This window comes from Leuresthes tenuis, unplaced genomic scaffold (genome assembly GCF_036924035.1).
Source record: "Leuresthes tenuis unplaced genomic scaffold, fLeuTen1.0.hap1 SCAF_142, whole genome shotgun sequence".
Classification (NCBI taxonomy): Eukaryota; Metazoa; Chordata; class Actinopteri; order Atheriniformes; family Atherinopsidae; genus Leuresthes; species Leuresthes tenuis.
The window spans coordinates 84,093-99,473 of record NW_027325496.1 but is presented as its reverse complement, the minus strand read 5'-3'; the positions used below and the strand labels follow the sequence as shown (position 1 = coordinate 99,473).

Sequence of the window (15,381 nt, the reverse complement as noted above, 5' to 3'; positions counted from 1 at the left end):
CGGCTACAAGAAGGTGTGAAAGTCCGACCATGGTTTGTAAAAAGCGGGTAAGAAAAGGTTTGAATGCCCGAACATACACCATCAAAAGAGGGAGCGGAGGTGTTCCGCTGTACGAAGGTGTGAATGTCCGACCATACTTGGTAAAAAGCGGGTAAGAAAAGGTTAAAATTCCCGACTGTACACAATCAATAGCGGGAGCGGATGTGTTCGGTTACAAGAAGGTGTGACAGTCCGACCATGGTTTGTAAAAAGCGGGTAAGAAAAGGTGCGAATGTCCGACAATGTATGATCAAAAGAGAGAGCGGAGTTTTTGGATACACGAAGGTTTGAATGTCGTACCATAGTTTGTAAATAGCGGGTAAGAAAAGGTTCGAATGCCCGACTATACACCATAAAAAGCGGGAGTGGAGGTGTTCCGCTGTAAGACGGTGTGAATGTCCGACCATAGTTGGTAAAAAGCGGGTAAGAAAAGGTTAAAATACCCGACTGTACACAATCAAAAGCGGGAGCGGAGTTGTTCGGCTACAAGAAGGTGTGAAAGTCCGACCATGGTTTGTAAAAAGCAGTTAAGAAAAGGTTCGAATATCCAAACCAAACATAATCAAAAGCGGTAGCAGAGCAGTTCGACTGCAAGTAGGTGTGAATGTCCAGCCATAATTACTCACAAACGTAGGAAGAAAAGGTAGTATTGCCAGACCATACATGATCAAAACAGGGAGCGGAGGTTCAGCTGCAAGGTGTGAATGTCTGACTATAGTTTGTAAAAAGCGGGTAAGACAAGGTGCGAATGCCCAACAATGTATGATCAAAAGAGAGAGCGGAGGTGTTCGGCTGCAAGGTCTGAATGTCCAACCATAATTTGTAAAAACCGGGTAAGAAAAGGCTCGAAAGCCCAACTATACATCATCAAAAGCGGGAGCGGAGGTGTTCAGCTGCAAGAAGGTGTGAATGTTCGACTAAAGTTTGTAAAAAGCTGGTAAGACAAGGAGCGATGTCCCGACATTGTATGATCAAAAGCGGGAGCGGAGGTGTCCAGCTGTGAGTAGGTGTGATTGTCCGACCATAATTGCTGAAAAATGTGTTAGAAAAGGTAAGAATACTGGACCATACATCATCAAAAGCGGGAGAGGTGGTGTTCGGCTGCAAGAAGGTGTGAAAGTCCGACAATGGTTTGTAAAAAGCGGGTAATAAAAGATTCGAATGCCCGAATATACATCATCAAAAGCGGAAGCGGAGGTGTTCGGATGCAAGAAGGTGTGAACGTCCAACCAAAGTTTGTAAAAAGCAGTGAAAAGCGAGAAAAAGCATTTCGTGAGTTCCGCATGATTTGGGATTTTGCTTATAAAATGCATTACTTCACTCAAACTATGTTAAAACTGATTTGTCCTTCATATTTACCATGTCTAGAAATATTTAAACAAAAAAACAACGTTGTACTTTGCAGTAAAAGAAAGAGCAAATCTAAAGTTTCAGGAATCCGAGTATAAGCCTGCTTTCATGAGTTCTGCACGATTTCGGATTTTGCTATAAAATGAATTGCTTTGCTCAAACCAAGTTAAAACTGCTTTGTCCTTCCATATTCATCAATGTCTAGATCGACTTCAACAAAGAAAAACATTGGACTTTGCAGTAGAAGAAGTTGAAATCCATCTACACATTGATAAATATGAAGGACAAAGCAGTTCCCACTTGCCCATAAGAAAATAAGCTTATTCTCGGATTCCTGATCCTGATTCCTGATCCTTCGCTCTTTCTTCTACTGCAAAATACAATGTTGTTCTTTGTTGAAGTCGATCTAGACATTGATAAATATGAAGGAAAAAGCAGTTTTAACTTGGTTTGAGTGAATGAATTCATTTTATACATAAAATCCGAAATCGTGCAGAACTCATGAAAATAAGCTTATTCTCGGATTCCTAAAACTTTTGATTGGCTCTTTCTTTTACTGCAAAGTACAACGTTGTTTTTTTGTTTAAATCTTTCGAGACATTGATAAATATGAAGGTAAAAGCCGTTTTAACATAGTTTGAGTGAAGGAATTGATTTTATAGATAAAATCCCAAATCATGCAGAACTCCTCAAAAGGGGCGTATGGCTTAATCACAAGTGTGGTTCTTTCTCATTCAGGGTAGTATGAGGAAGTTTATGCTTGAAATATATGTAGAAATGGGTACATATGAAGGACAAAGCAGTGTTAACTTAGAGTGAAGGAATTCATTTTATACATAAAATCCCAAATCATGCAGAACGTATGAAAAGAAGCTTATTCTCGGATTCCTGATCCTTCAGTTTTGCTCTTTCTTCTACTGCAAAATACAATGTTGTTCTTTGTTGAAGTCGATCTAGACATTGATAAATATGAAGGAAAAAGCAGTTTTAACTTGGTTTGAGTGAAGGAATTCATTTTATACATAAAATCCGAAATCGTGCAGAACTCATGAAAATAAGCTTATTCTCGGATTCCTAAAACTTTTGATTTGCTCTTTCTTTTATTGCAAAGTACAACGTTGTTTTTTTGTTTAAATCTATCGAGACATTGATAAATATGAAGGTAAAAGCCGTTTTAACATAGTTTGAGTGAAGGAATTAATTTTATAGATAAAATCCCAAATCATGCAGAACTCCTCAAAAGGGAGGTATGGCTTAATCACAAGTGTGGCTCTTTCTCATTCAGGGTAATATGAGGAAGTTTATGCTTGAAATATATGTAGAAATGGGTACATATGAAGGACAAAGCAGTGTTAACTTAGTTTGCGTGAAGAAATTCATTTTATACATAAAATCCGAAATCGTGCAGAACTCATGAAAATAAGCTTATTCTCGGATTCCTAAAACTTTTGATTTGCACTTTCTTTTACTGCAAAGTACAACGTTGTTTTTTGTTGAAATCTATCTAGACATTGCTAAATACCAGCCAAAACTCTGCTGCCGCTTTTGATAATTTATGGTTGGGCATTCTTACCTTTTCTTACCCGCTTTTTACAAATTATGATCTTACATTCACACCTACTTGCAGTCGAACACCTTCTCATCCACTTATGATCATGTGCGGTTGGGCTTTCGCACCTTTTCTTACCCATTTTTCAGTAATTATGGGTGGGCATTCAGACCTTCTTGCAGCCGAAAACCTCCGCTCCTCTTTTGATCATACATTGTTGGGCATTCACACCTTGTCTTACCCGCTTTTTACAAACTTTAGTCGGACATTCAAACCTTCTTGCAGCTGAACCACCTCCGCTCCCTGTTTTGATCATATATGGTCTGGCAATAGTACCTTTTCTTACCCATTTGTGAGTAATTATGGCTGGACATTCACACCTTCTTGCAGCTGAACACCTCCTCTCCTGCTAATGATCATGTAAGGTTTGATATTCGAAAATTTTCTTTCATGTTTTAAAGCAATTATTAATGGACATTCACACCTACTTGCAGCCGAACACCACCTCTCCCGCTTTTGATGATGTATGGACAGGCATTCTTACCTTTTCTAACACATTTTTCAGCAATTATGGTTGGAGAATCACACCTACTCACAGCCGAACAACTCCGCTACCGCATTTGATGGTGTATAGTCGGGATTTCTCACCCTTTCTCATCAGCTTTTTGCAAATTATTCTCTGACATTCACACCTACTTGCAGTCGAACACCTTCTCATCCGCTTTTGATTATGTTTGGTTAGATATTCGAACCTTTTCTTAACTGCTTTTTTACAAACTTTGGTCGGACGTTCACACCTTCTTGCAGCCGAACACCTACGCTTCCGGTTTTGATAGTGTATTTTCGGGCATACGAACCTTTTCTTACCCGCTTTTTACAAACCATGGTCGGACATTCACACCTTCTCTTAGCTGAACAACTCCGCTCCCTCTTTTGATTGTGTACAGTCGGGTATTTTAACCTTTTCTTACCCGCTTTTTACCAACTATGATCGGACATTCACACCGTCTTACAGCCGAACACCTCCGCTCCCTCTTTTGATGGTGTATGTTCGGGCATTCGAACCTTTTCTTACCCGCTTTTTACAAACCAGGATCGGACTTTCACACCTTTTAGTAGCCGAAAAACTCCGCTCCCGCTATTGATTGTGTACAGTCGGGTATTTTAACCTTTTCTTACCGCTTTTTACCAACTATTGTCGGACATTCACACCGTCTTAGAGCGGAACACCTCCTCTCCCGCTTATGATCATGTACGGTTTGATGTTCGAAAATTTACTTTCTTGTTTTAAAGCAATTATTGATGGACATTCAAACCTTCTTTTTGATGGTGTATAGTCGGGCTTTCAAGCCTTTTCTTCCCGGTTTTTACAAACCATGGTCGGACTTTCACACCTTCTTGTAGCCGAACAACTCCGCTCCCGCTATTGATTGTGTACAGTCGGGTATTTTAACCTTTTCTTACCCGCTTTTTACCAACTATGGTCGGACATTCACACCGTCTTACAGCGGAACACCTCTGCTCCCGCTTTTGATGGTGTATAGTCGGGCATTAGAACCTTTTCTTACCCGCTTTTTACAAACTATGGTGGGACATTCAAACCTTCTTATATCCGAAAACCTCCGCTCTCTCTTTTGATCATACATTGTCGGACATTCGCACCTTTTCTTACCCGCTTTTTACAAACCATGGTCGGACTTTCACACCTTCTTGTAGCCGAACACATCCGCTCCCGCTATTGATTGTGTACAGTCGGGTATTTTAACCTTTTCTTACCCGCTTCTTACCAACTATGGTCGGACATTCACACCTTCGTACAGCGGAACACCTCCGCTCCCTCTTTTGATGGTGTATGTTCGGGTATTCAAACCTTTTCTTACCCGCTTTTTCCAAACTATGGTCGGCTATTCACAGCTTCCTCTCCACCATACTTGTATGGTTGGATATTCACACCCACTTGCATCCGAAGACCTCTGCCCCAAATTTTGTTGATATTTAGTATGACATTCGCACCTTACCCGCTTTTGGCAAACTATGGCCTTCTTGCAGCCAAACACCTCTGATCTCGCTTTTGATGATGTAAGGTTGGGCATTCAGACCTTGCTTCACCTGCTTTTCACCAAATATAGTCGGACATTCACACCTTCTTGCAGCCGAACACTTCCGCTCCACCTTTTAGTGTTCTATCACACCTTTTTTTCACCGCATTTTATACATTATGGTCGGAAATTTTCAACCACTCTCATCCGAAGACCTCTCCTCCCGCTTTCTTTAATATATTTTAACTTTAGTCGGACATTCAAACCTTCTTGCAGCTGAACCACCTCCGCTCCCTGTTTTGATCATATATGGTCTGGCAATACTACCTTTTCTTACCCGTTTGTGAGTAATTATGGCTGGACATTCACACCTACTTGCAGCCGAACACAACCTCTCTCACTTTTGATGATGTATGGACCGGCATTTTTACCTTTTCTAACACATTTTTCAGCAATTATGGTCGGAGATTCACACCTAATCACAGCCGAACAACTCCGCTCCCGCCTTTGATGATGTATAGTCGGGCATTCTCACCCTTTCTCATCAGCTTTTTGCAAATTATGATCTGACATTCACACCTACTTGCAGTCGAAAAGCTCTGCTCCCGCTTTTGATTATGTATGGTTGGATATTCGAACCTTTTCTTAACTGCTTTTTACATATTTTGGTTGGACGTTCACACCTTCTTGTAGCCGAACACTTCCACTCCTGCTTTTGATGATGTATGGTTGGGCATTCACACCTTTTTTTTGCCCATTTTTCAGGAATTATGGGTGGACATTCACACCTTGCAGCTGAACACCTCCTATCCCACTTATGATCATGTGTGGTTTGATTTTCGAAAAGTTTATTTCATGTTTTCTAGCAATTATTGATGGACATGTAGACCTTCTTGCAGCTGAACACCTCCGCTCCCGCTTATGATCATACATTGTCAGGCATTCGCACCTTGTCTTACCCACTTTTTACAAACTTTAGTCGAACAGTCACACCTACTTGCAGCCGAACACAACCTCTCTCGCTCAATGATGATGTATGGACCGGCATTCTTACCTTTTCTAACACATTTTTCAGCAATTATGGTCGGAGATTCACACCTACTCACAGCCGAACAACTCCGCTCCCGCATTTGATGGTGTATAGTCGGGCATTCTCACCCTATCTCATCAGCTTTTTGCAAATTATGATCTGACATTCACACCTACTTGCCGTCGAAAAGCTCTGCTCCCGCTTTTGATTATGTTTGGTTGGATATTCGAACCTTTTCTTAACTGCTTTTTACAAACTTTGGTTGGACGTTCACACCTTCTTGTAGCCGAACACATGCACTCCTGCTTTTGATGATGTATGGTTGGGCATTCGCACCTTTTTTTTACCCATTTTTCAGGTATTATGGGTGGACATTCACACCTTCTTGCAGCTGAACACCTCCTCTCCCACTTATGATCATGTGTGGTTTGATTTTCGAAAATTTTCTTTCATGTTTTCTAGCAATTATTGATGGACATTTAGACCTTCTTGCAGCTGAACACCACCTCTCCCGATTTTGATGATGTATGGACCGGCATTTTTACCATTTCTAACACATTTTTCAGCAATTATGGTTGGAGATTCACACCTACTCACAGCCAAATAACTCCGCTACCGCATTTGATGGTGTATAGTCGGGCATTCTCACCCTTTCTCATCAGCTTTTTGCAAATTATGATCTGACATTCACACCTACTTCCAGTCGAACTGCTCTGCTCCCGCTTTTGATTATGTTTGGTTAGATATTTGAACCTTTTCTTAACTGCTTTTTACAAACTTTGGTCGGACGTTCACAATATCTTGCAGCCGAACACCTCCGCTTCCGCTTTTGATGGTGTATATTCGGGCATACGAACCTTTTCTTACCCGCTTTTTACAAACCAAGGTCGGACTTTCACACCTTCTCTTTGCTGAACAACTCCGCTCCCTCTTTTGATTGTGTACAGTCGGGTAATTTAACCTTTTCTTACCCGCTTTTTACCATCTATGGTCGGACATTCACACCGTCTTACAGCGGAACACCTCCGCTCCCTCTTTTGATGATGTATGGTTAGGCATTCGCACCTTTTCTTACCCATTTTTCAGTAATTATGGGTAGACATTCACACCTTCTTGCAGCTGAACACCTCCTCTCCCGCTTATGATCATGTGCAGTTTGATATTCAAAAATTTTCTTTCATGTTTTCTAGCAATTATTGATGGACATTCAGACCGTCTTGCAGCTGAACACCTCCGCTCCCACTTTTGATGGTGTATAGTCGGGCTTTCGAGCCTTTTCCTTCCCGGTTTTTACAAATTATGGTTGGACATTCAGACCTTCTTGCAGCCGAAAACCTCCACTCCCTCTTTTGATCATACATTGTCGGGCATTCGCACCTTTTCTTACCCGCTTTTTACAAACCATGGTCGGACTTTCACACCTTTTAGTAGCCGAACTAATCCGCTCCCGCTATTGATTGTGTACAGTCGGGTATTTTAACCTATTCTTACCCGCTTTTTACCAACTATGGTTGGACATTCACACCTTCTTACAGCAGAACACCTCCGCTCCCTGTTTTGATTATGTAAGGTTTGACATTCGCACCTTCTCTCACTCGCCTTTTACTATGGTCGGCCATTCACAGCTTCCTCTCCACCATACTTGTATGGTGGGATATTCACACCCACCTGCATCCGAAGACCTCTGCCCCCACTTTTGTTGATATTTAGTCGGTCATTCGCACCTTACCCGCTTTTGGCAAACTATGGCCTTCTTGCAGCCAAACACCTCTGATCTCGCTTTTGATTATGTAAGGTTGGGCATTCAGACCTTGCTTCACCTGCTTTTCACCAAATATAGTCGGACATTCACACCCACTTGCATCCGAAGACCTCCGCCCCAAATTTTGTTGATATTTAGTCGGACATTCGCACCTTACCCGCTTTTGGCAAACTATGAACTTCTTGCAGCCAAACACCTCTGATCTCGCTTTTGATGATGTAAGGTTGGGCATTCAGACCTTGCTTCACCTGCTTTTCACCAAATATAGTCGGACATTCACACCTTCTTGCAGCCGAACACTTCCGCTCCACCTTTTAGTGTTCTATCACACCTTTTTTTCACCACATTTTATACATTATGGTTGGAAATTTTCAACCACTCTCATCCGAAGACCTCTCCTCCCGCTTTTGTTAATATATTTGAACTTTAGTCGGACATTCAAACCTTCTTGCAGCTGAACCACCTCCGCTCCCTGTTTTGATCATATATGGTCTGGCAATACTACCTTTTCTTACCCGTTTGTGAGTAATTATGGCTGGACATTCACACCTACTTGCAGCCGAACACAACCTCTCTCGCTTTTGATGATGTATGGACCGGCATTCTTACCTTTTCTAACACATTTTTCAGCAATTATGGTCGGAGATTCACACCTACTCACAGCCGAACAACTCCGCTCCCGCATTTGATGGTGTATAGTCGGGCATTCTCACCCTTTCTCATCAGCTTTTTGCAAATTATGATCTGACATTCACACCTACTTGCAGTCGAACAGCTCTGCTCCCGATTTTGATTATGTATGGTTGGATATTCGAACCTTTTCTTAACTGCTTTTTACAAACTTTGGTTGGACGTTCACACCTTCTTGTAGCCGAACACATGCACTCCTTCTTTTGATGATGTATGGTTGGGCATTCGCACCTTTTTTTTACCCATTTTTCAGGTATTATGGGTGGACATTCACACCTTCTTGCAGCTGAACACCTCCTCTCCCACTTATGATCATGTGTGGTTTGATTTTCGAAAATTTTCTTTCATGTTTTCTAGCAATTATTGATGGACATGTAGACCTTCTTGCAGCTGAACACCACCTCTCCCGATTTTGATGATGTATGGACCGGCATTTTTACCTTTTTTAACACATTTTTCAGCAATTATGGTTGGAGATTCACACCTACTCACAGCCGAACAACTCCGCTCCCGCATTTGATGGTGTATAGTCGGGCATTCTCACCCTTTCTCATCAGCTTTTTGCAAATTATGATCTGACATTCACACCTACTTCCAGTCGAACAGCTCTGCTCCCGCTTTTGATTATGTTTGGTTAGATATTCGAACCTTTTCTTAAATGCTTTTTACAAACTTTGGTCGGACGTTCACAATATCTTGCAGCCGAACACCTCCGCTTCCGCTTTTGATGGTGTACAGTCGGGAATTTTAACCTTTTCTTACCCGCTTTTTACCAAGTATGGTCGGACATTCACACCTTCGTACAGCGGAACACCTCCGCTCCCTCTATTGATGGTGTATGTTCGGGCATTCAAACCTTTTCTTACCCGCTTTTTCCAAACTATGGTCGGCTATTCACAGCTTCCTCTCCACCATACTTGTATGGTGGGATATTCACACCCACTTGCATCCGAAAACCTCCGCCCCAAATTTTGTTGATATTTAGTCGGACATTCGCACCTTACCCGCATTTTGCAAACTATGGCCTTCTTGCAGCCAAACAACTCTGATCTTAATTTTGATGATGTAAGGTTGGGCATTCAGACCTTGCTTCACCTGCTTTTCACCAAATATAGTCGGACATTCACACCTTCTTGCAGCCGAACACTTCCGCTCCACCTTTTAGTGTTCTATCACACCTTTTTTTTCACCGCATTTTATACATTATGGTTGGAAATTTTCAACCACTTTCATCTGAAGACCTCTCCTCCCGCTTTTGTTAATATATTTGAACTTTAGTTTGACATTCAAACCTTCTTGCAGCTGAACCTCCTCCGCTCCCTGTTTTGATCATATATGGTCTGGCAATACTACCTTTTCTTACCCGTTTGTGAGTAATTATGGCTGGACATTCACACCTACTTGCAGCCGAACACAACCTCTCTCGCTTTTGATGATGTATGGACCGGCATTTTTACCTTTTCTAACACATTTTTCAGCAATTATGGTCGGAGATTCACACCTACTCACAGCCGAACAACTCCGCTCCCGCATTTGATGATGTATAGTCGGGCATTCTCACCCTTTCTCATCAGCTTTTTGCAAATTATGATCTGACATTCACACCTACTTGCAGTCGAACAGCTCTGCTCCCGCTTTTGATTATGTTTGGTTGGATATTCGAACCTTTTCTTAACTTCTTTTTACATATTTTGGTTGGACGTTCACACCTTCTTGTAGCCGAACACTTCCACTCCTGCTTTTGATGATGTATGGTTGGGCATTCACACCTTTTTTTTGCCCATTTTTCAGGAATTATGGGTGGACATTCACACCTTGCAGCTGAACACCTCCTATCCCACTTATGATCATGTGCGGTTTGATTTTCGAAAAGTTTCTTTCATGTTTTCTAGCAATTATTGATGGACATGTAGACCTTCTTGCAGCTGAACACCTCCGCTCCCGCTTTTGATGATGTATGGTCCAGCATTCTTACCTTTTCTAACACATTCTTCAGCAATTATGGTCGGACATTCACACCTACTCAGAGCCGAACACTTCCGCTCCCGCATTTGATGGTCTATAGTCGGGCATTCTAAAGCGGAAAAGACTCATTCTTATGTTTGGTTAGATATTCGAACCTTTTCTTAACTGCTTTTTACAAACTTTGGTCGGACGTTCACAATATCTTGCAGCCGAACACCTCCGCTTCCGCTTTTGATGGTGTATATTCGGGCATACGAACCTTTTCTTACCCGCTTTTTACAAACCAAGGTCGGACTTTCACACCTTCTCTTTGCTGAACAACTCCGCTCCCTCTTTTGATTGTGTACAGTCTGGTAATTTAACCTTTTCTTACCCGCTTTTTACCATCTATGGTCGGACATTCACACCGTCTTACAGCGGAACACCTCCGCTCCCTCTTTTGATGATGTATGGTTAGGCATTCGCACCTTTTCTTACCCATTTTTCAGTAATTATGGGTAGACATTCACACCTTCTTGCAGCTGAACACCTCCTCTCCTGCTTAAGATCATGTGCAGTTTGATATTCGAAAATTTTCTTTCATGTTTTCTAGCAATTATTGATGGACATTCAGACCGTCTTGCAGCTGAACACCTCCGCTCCCACTTTTGATGGTGTATAGTCGGGCTTTCGAGCCTTTTCTTCCCCGGTTTTTACAAATTATGGTTGGACATTCAGACCTTCTTGCAGCCGAAAACCTCCACTCCCTCTTTTGATCATACATTGTCGGGCATTCGCACCTTTTCTTACCCGCTTTTTACAAACCATGGTCGGACTTTCACACCTTCTTACAGCAGAACACCTCCGCTCCCTGTTTTGATTATGTATGGTTTGACATTCGCACCTTCTCTCACCCGCCTTTTACTATGGTCGGCCATTCACAGCTTCCTCTCCACCATACTTGTATGGTGGGATATTCACACCCACTTGCATCCGAAGACCTCCGCCCCCACTTTTGTTGATATTTAGTCGGTCATTCGCACCTTACCCGCTTTTGGCAAACTATGGCCTTCTTGCAGCCAAACACCTCTGATCTCGCTTTTGATGATGTAAGGTTGGGCATTCAGACCTTGCTTCACCTGCTTTTCACCAAATATAGTCGGACATTCACACCTTCTTGCAGCCGAACACTTCCGCTTTTAGTGTTCTATGAGGCATTCACATATTTTTTTTCACCGTATTTTATAGATTATGGTTGGAAATTCTCACCCACTCTCATCCGAAGACCTCTCCTCCCGCTTTTGTTAATATATAGTCGGGCATTCGAACCTTTTCTTACCCGCTTTTTACAAATTATGGTCGAACATTCACACCTACTTGCAGCTGAATACTTCCGCTCCACCTTTTAGGTATGTATGGTTGGCATTTGCACCTCTTTTTATACTGATTGCTGAAGATTAAGTTGTTCTTTCTCAAACTACAAATTTTTTTTAATTGTTGAAACTTGATTTGAAGTGGATAAATAAGGAGGACAAACAGTTTTAAGTCAGGCTGATAGAAGGAATTCATTTTATAGCAAAATCTGTATTTCGTCATATGTCGAGAGATGCTTATTGCTGAAGAAGTTCTTTCTCATCTTTCTCACAAAGCAGTCTTAACTTGGTTTGAGTTAATGAATTCGTTTTATAGGAGAATCCGAATTCGTGCATAACTCATAAAATAGAGCTTATTTTCGGATTCCTGAAGAATGAGTCTGGTTCTTTCTCATAATACAAAGTTTGTTGTTTATTGTTGAAACTTCATCAGAAGTGAAGAAATAAATGAATGCCTATCAACAAATGTGGGATCTAAACTCTAGTGCTTCCTCTAAAATAATTTCCTTTCTCAATTTAGAAATGTGTGTGTGTAAGTCACAACACCCGTGACACCAAAACGGCTTTCTTTTCTCTACACTCTGCACTATGAGCACACACACCAAATCAGAAAGGCTTTTTTCTCTCTTTTCTACGTTATGGACTGTGGGGACACAAAACCGCTCTCTCTCTTTTTTTTTTTTTATCGTGTGCCAGGGCGTTGTCTCACGTATTAGATTATGCTTAAGATACGAATGGGTTTATCAGTCACATCAGAATCCATACATACTGATCCTCCTGTAATAAAATGGTCGGATCTTATCAAACACACTTTGTTTCTTGTGACAATCAAGTCAGCGAAACAGCGTATACACGTCAAGACACTGAATCAAGTTTGCCACAAGAACTCATAAGTTTGGCAGTATTGCTCTGCCGTCAGCAATCATACACCCATTTTATTTTCGTGAGACATGTGCAAGCACCTGTTCATCTACTGTTCTATCACTATGAATTAGTGATCTATTATCAATAAGGATACTTCTACAAGGACTTCTTATGTTGTCAGTTGGTATATATGAATAAGTGGGTAGCTACTGACAAGCATTAAGCATGTCACACAGCCCAAACATATAACATTTCAGGACACACCACACAGTTAACAACCACAGTGAAGCGTGTCAAAGCCCAAACATGTAACATTCAACAGGACACTTACACAACACATTCAAATCAAACAGGCAGACAACATACAAGAACATATACCCCAGCCGGCATTGCTCCCTGCCTATTTTCGTACAGCACACTATGTGTGCGCACACCTTTATTCACAAACTCTTCAACTTATACTCTTTTACCGAAGCTGCTACAGCTCGATTGGCCGAATACCCTTTGATCCTATTTCAGTGAATTTGACATCTGCCTTACATATAACAGATTAGCGGTTTAGCAGTTTTAATTTAGTTTGAGTGAAGGAATTCATTTTATAGCAAAATCCGAAATCGTGAAGAACTCATGAAAGTAAGCTTATTCTCGGATTCCTGAAACTTTAGATTTGCTCTTTCTTTTACTGCAAAGTACAACGTTGTTTTTTTTGTTTAAATCTTTCTAGACATGGTAAATATTAAGGACAAAGCAGTTTTCACATAGTTTGAGTGAAGGAATTCATTTTATAGATAAAATCCCAAGAGTCTGCTGAGAAAAGAGAGTGAATGCGAAGTAGACTTTAACACGGCTATGGGAGCGAGCCGAGTGTGGGCTAACCGGGAGAATTGCTTGAAAGAAACGCGACACCGAATGAGCGGTCAGAACAAAGCCTCAATACGGGATTCTCGTGGTGTTTTTGTTGCTGCCTTGTCTTTTGCATAGAGTAAAAGACAAGGCAGCCATCGAATAGGGCCCGATTGTTCCTACTTGGTCAGCCGAGGAGCAAGGGGGGGGGGCGTTTCAACCAAGCAACGTTCACCATGGGGAAGGTGGCTATACCAACTAGCCTGATGCCCTGCTCCCGCAGTGACGGATAATTGTACTCTGGTTTCTCTTCATAACATACAAGTCTTTCGCCTTTTACTAAAGACTTCCGTGGAGAGCAGCACTAATGAGTTGTTTCTATTATTGGCAGGCTTTACCTTTGCGGGTGAAGCCCTTTCTGTCTGTGCAAAAGAAATCTTGCTACTTTGCAGAGTGACTTCTCTGAGTAGAGTCGCCTTACTTGTTGCGACTGTGCCGATGTTCGAAGCTGGAGTGCAAAGTTGTTGCTTGAATGGTGCTTGCTGGAGCATGCGGGAGTGCAAAGTTATACCATTTAAAAGGGCTGAAGAGTGCTCAGTGCAGCGGGTGGGCGGAGGTGCAACGTGACACTCTGGCCACCTATGGCCATAAAAAGAACATTGCTACAAGTGCGCATTGTGCCAGCAAGGGCCCTCGGACCTGAAACAGTGGACAGTTATCGCTTCTCGGCCTTTTGGCTAAGATCAAGTGTAGTATCTGTTCTTATCAGTTTAATATGTCCTCTATACGAGGACAACATATTAAATGGATTTTTAAGAATAGGAGTTGAAAAAGAAGCTTGCTCCGTTCACTCCAAGCCTCGACCCGGTACTGCAGTGCCGCTGGGAACGGTGCGCTCTCCTCTGCTCTTGTGAAAAAGCAAACAGCGGTGCAGGATGGAAGTTTCAGGGAGCCCAAGATGAAACTTTCTTTTAATCTGCTGAGAAAAGAGAGTGAATGCGAAGTGGACTTTAACACGGCTCTGGGAGCGAGCCGAGTGCGGGCTAACCGGGAGAATTGCTTGAAAGAAACGCGACACCGAATGAGTGGTCAGAACAAAGCCTCAATACGGTGTTCCCGTGGTGTTTGTGGCTGCCTTGTCTTTTGCACAGAGTAAAAGACAAGGCAGCCATCGAATAGATTGTTTCTACTTGGTCAGCCGAGGAGCAGGGGGGGGGGGGGCAAGCGTCTCAACCAAGCAAAGCTCACCAAGTAGGAACAATCGGGCCCTTTTCGATGGCTGCAACACCTGAAAGAGATATTGATGCGAGACCCGATCAAATGCTTTTTCAAAGTCTAAATTTAAGATGACAAGCCGGGTGTTTCTGTCTCTAGCGTAATCAATGATGTCTCGAATCAGTACGAGGCTGTCGGTGAGTTGTCTCCCTGAGATGGCACAAGTTTGGTCTGGGTGAATTACCTCCTCTAAAACAGAGGACATCCGTGTCGCTAAAACCTTGCTAAAAAGTTTACAGTCAAAGTTTAAAAGTGTGATGGGCCTCCAATTCTTTAGTTCAGTCTTATCATTTTTTTTATAAAGTAGAGTCACTATTCCCACTCTAAAACTGTCAGGCAGTCGGTCGAGTTTTTCAAAATCTTTAAAAACATCTAAAATGTCTGATGATAAAAGGTCCCAATAGGTCAGATAGAATTCTGCAGGAAGCCCGTCTAAACCCGGAGCTCGACTTCTCTTAAAACCTGTTAGGCATTTTTTTAACTCTAAAGCAGTAAAATTCTGTGTCAAGTGTGCATTCTCTTTTACGGTTTTGTCAACGAATTTTAAGATTTCTGCCGATGTTTCCAAGTGCACTGGTTTCTCTTTGTACATGTTACTATAAAAGGTATGTACAGTTTCAATC

At 41.9% G+C, this 15,381-nt stretch overlaps 2 non-coding genes across 2 annotated transcripts; both read left to right on the top strand.

Moving 5' to 3' along the window:
• Positions 1-13,778: 13,778 nt before the first annotated feature.
• Positions 13,779-13,892, top strand: LOC140287525 (U5 spliceosomal RNA). Its single transcript, XR_011911676.1, has one exon. It is a non-coding gene; the product is annotated as a U5 spliceosomal RNA (small nuclear RNA).
• A 308-nt stretch (positions 13,893-14,200) lies between these two features.
• LOC140287538 (U2 spliceosomal RNA) lies at positions 14,201-14,384 on the top strand. Its single transcript, XR_011911688.1, has one exon. It is a non-coding gene; the product is annotated as a U2 spliceosomal RNA (small nuclear RNA).
• The last annotated feature ends 997 nt before the right edge of the window (positions 14,385-15,381 follow it).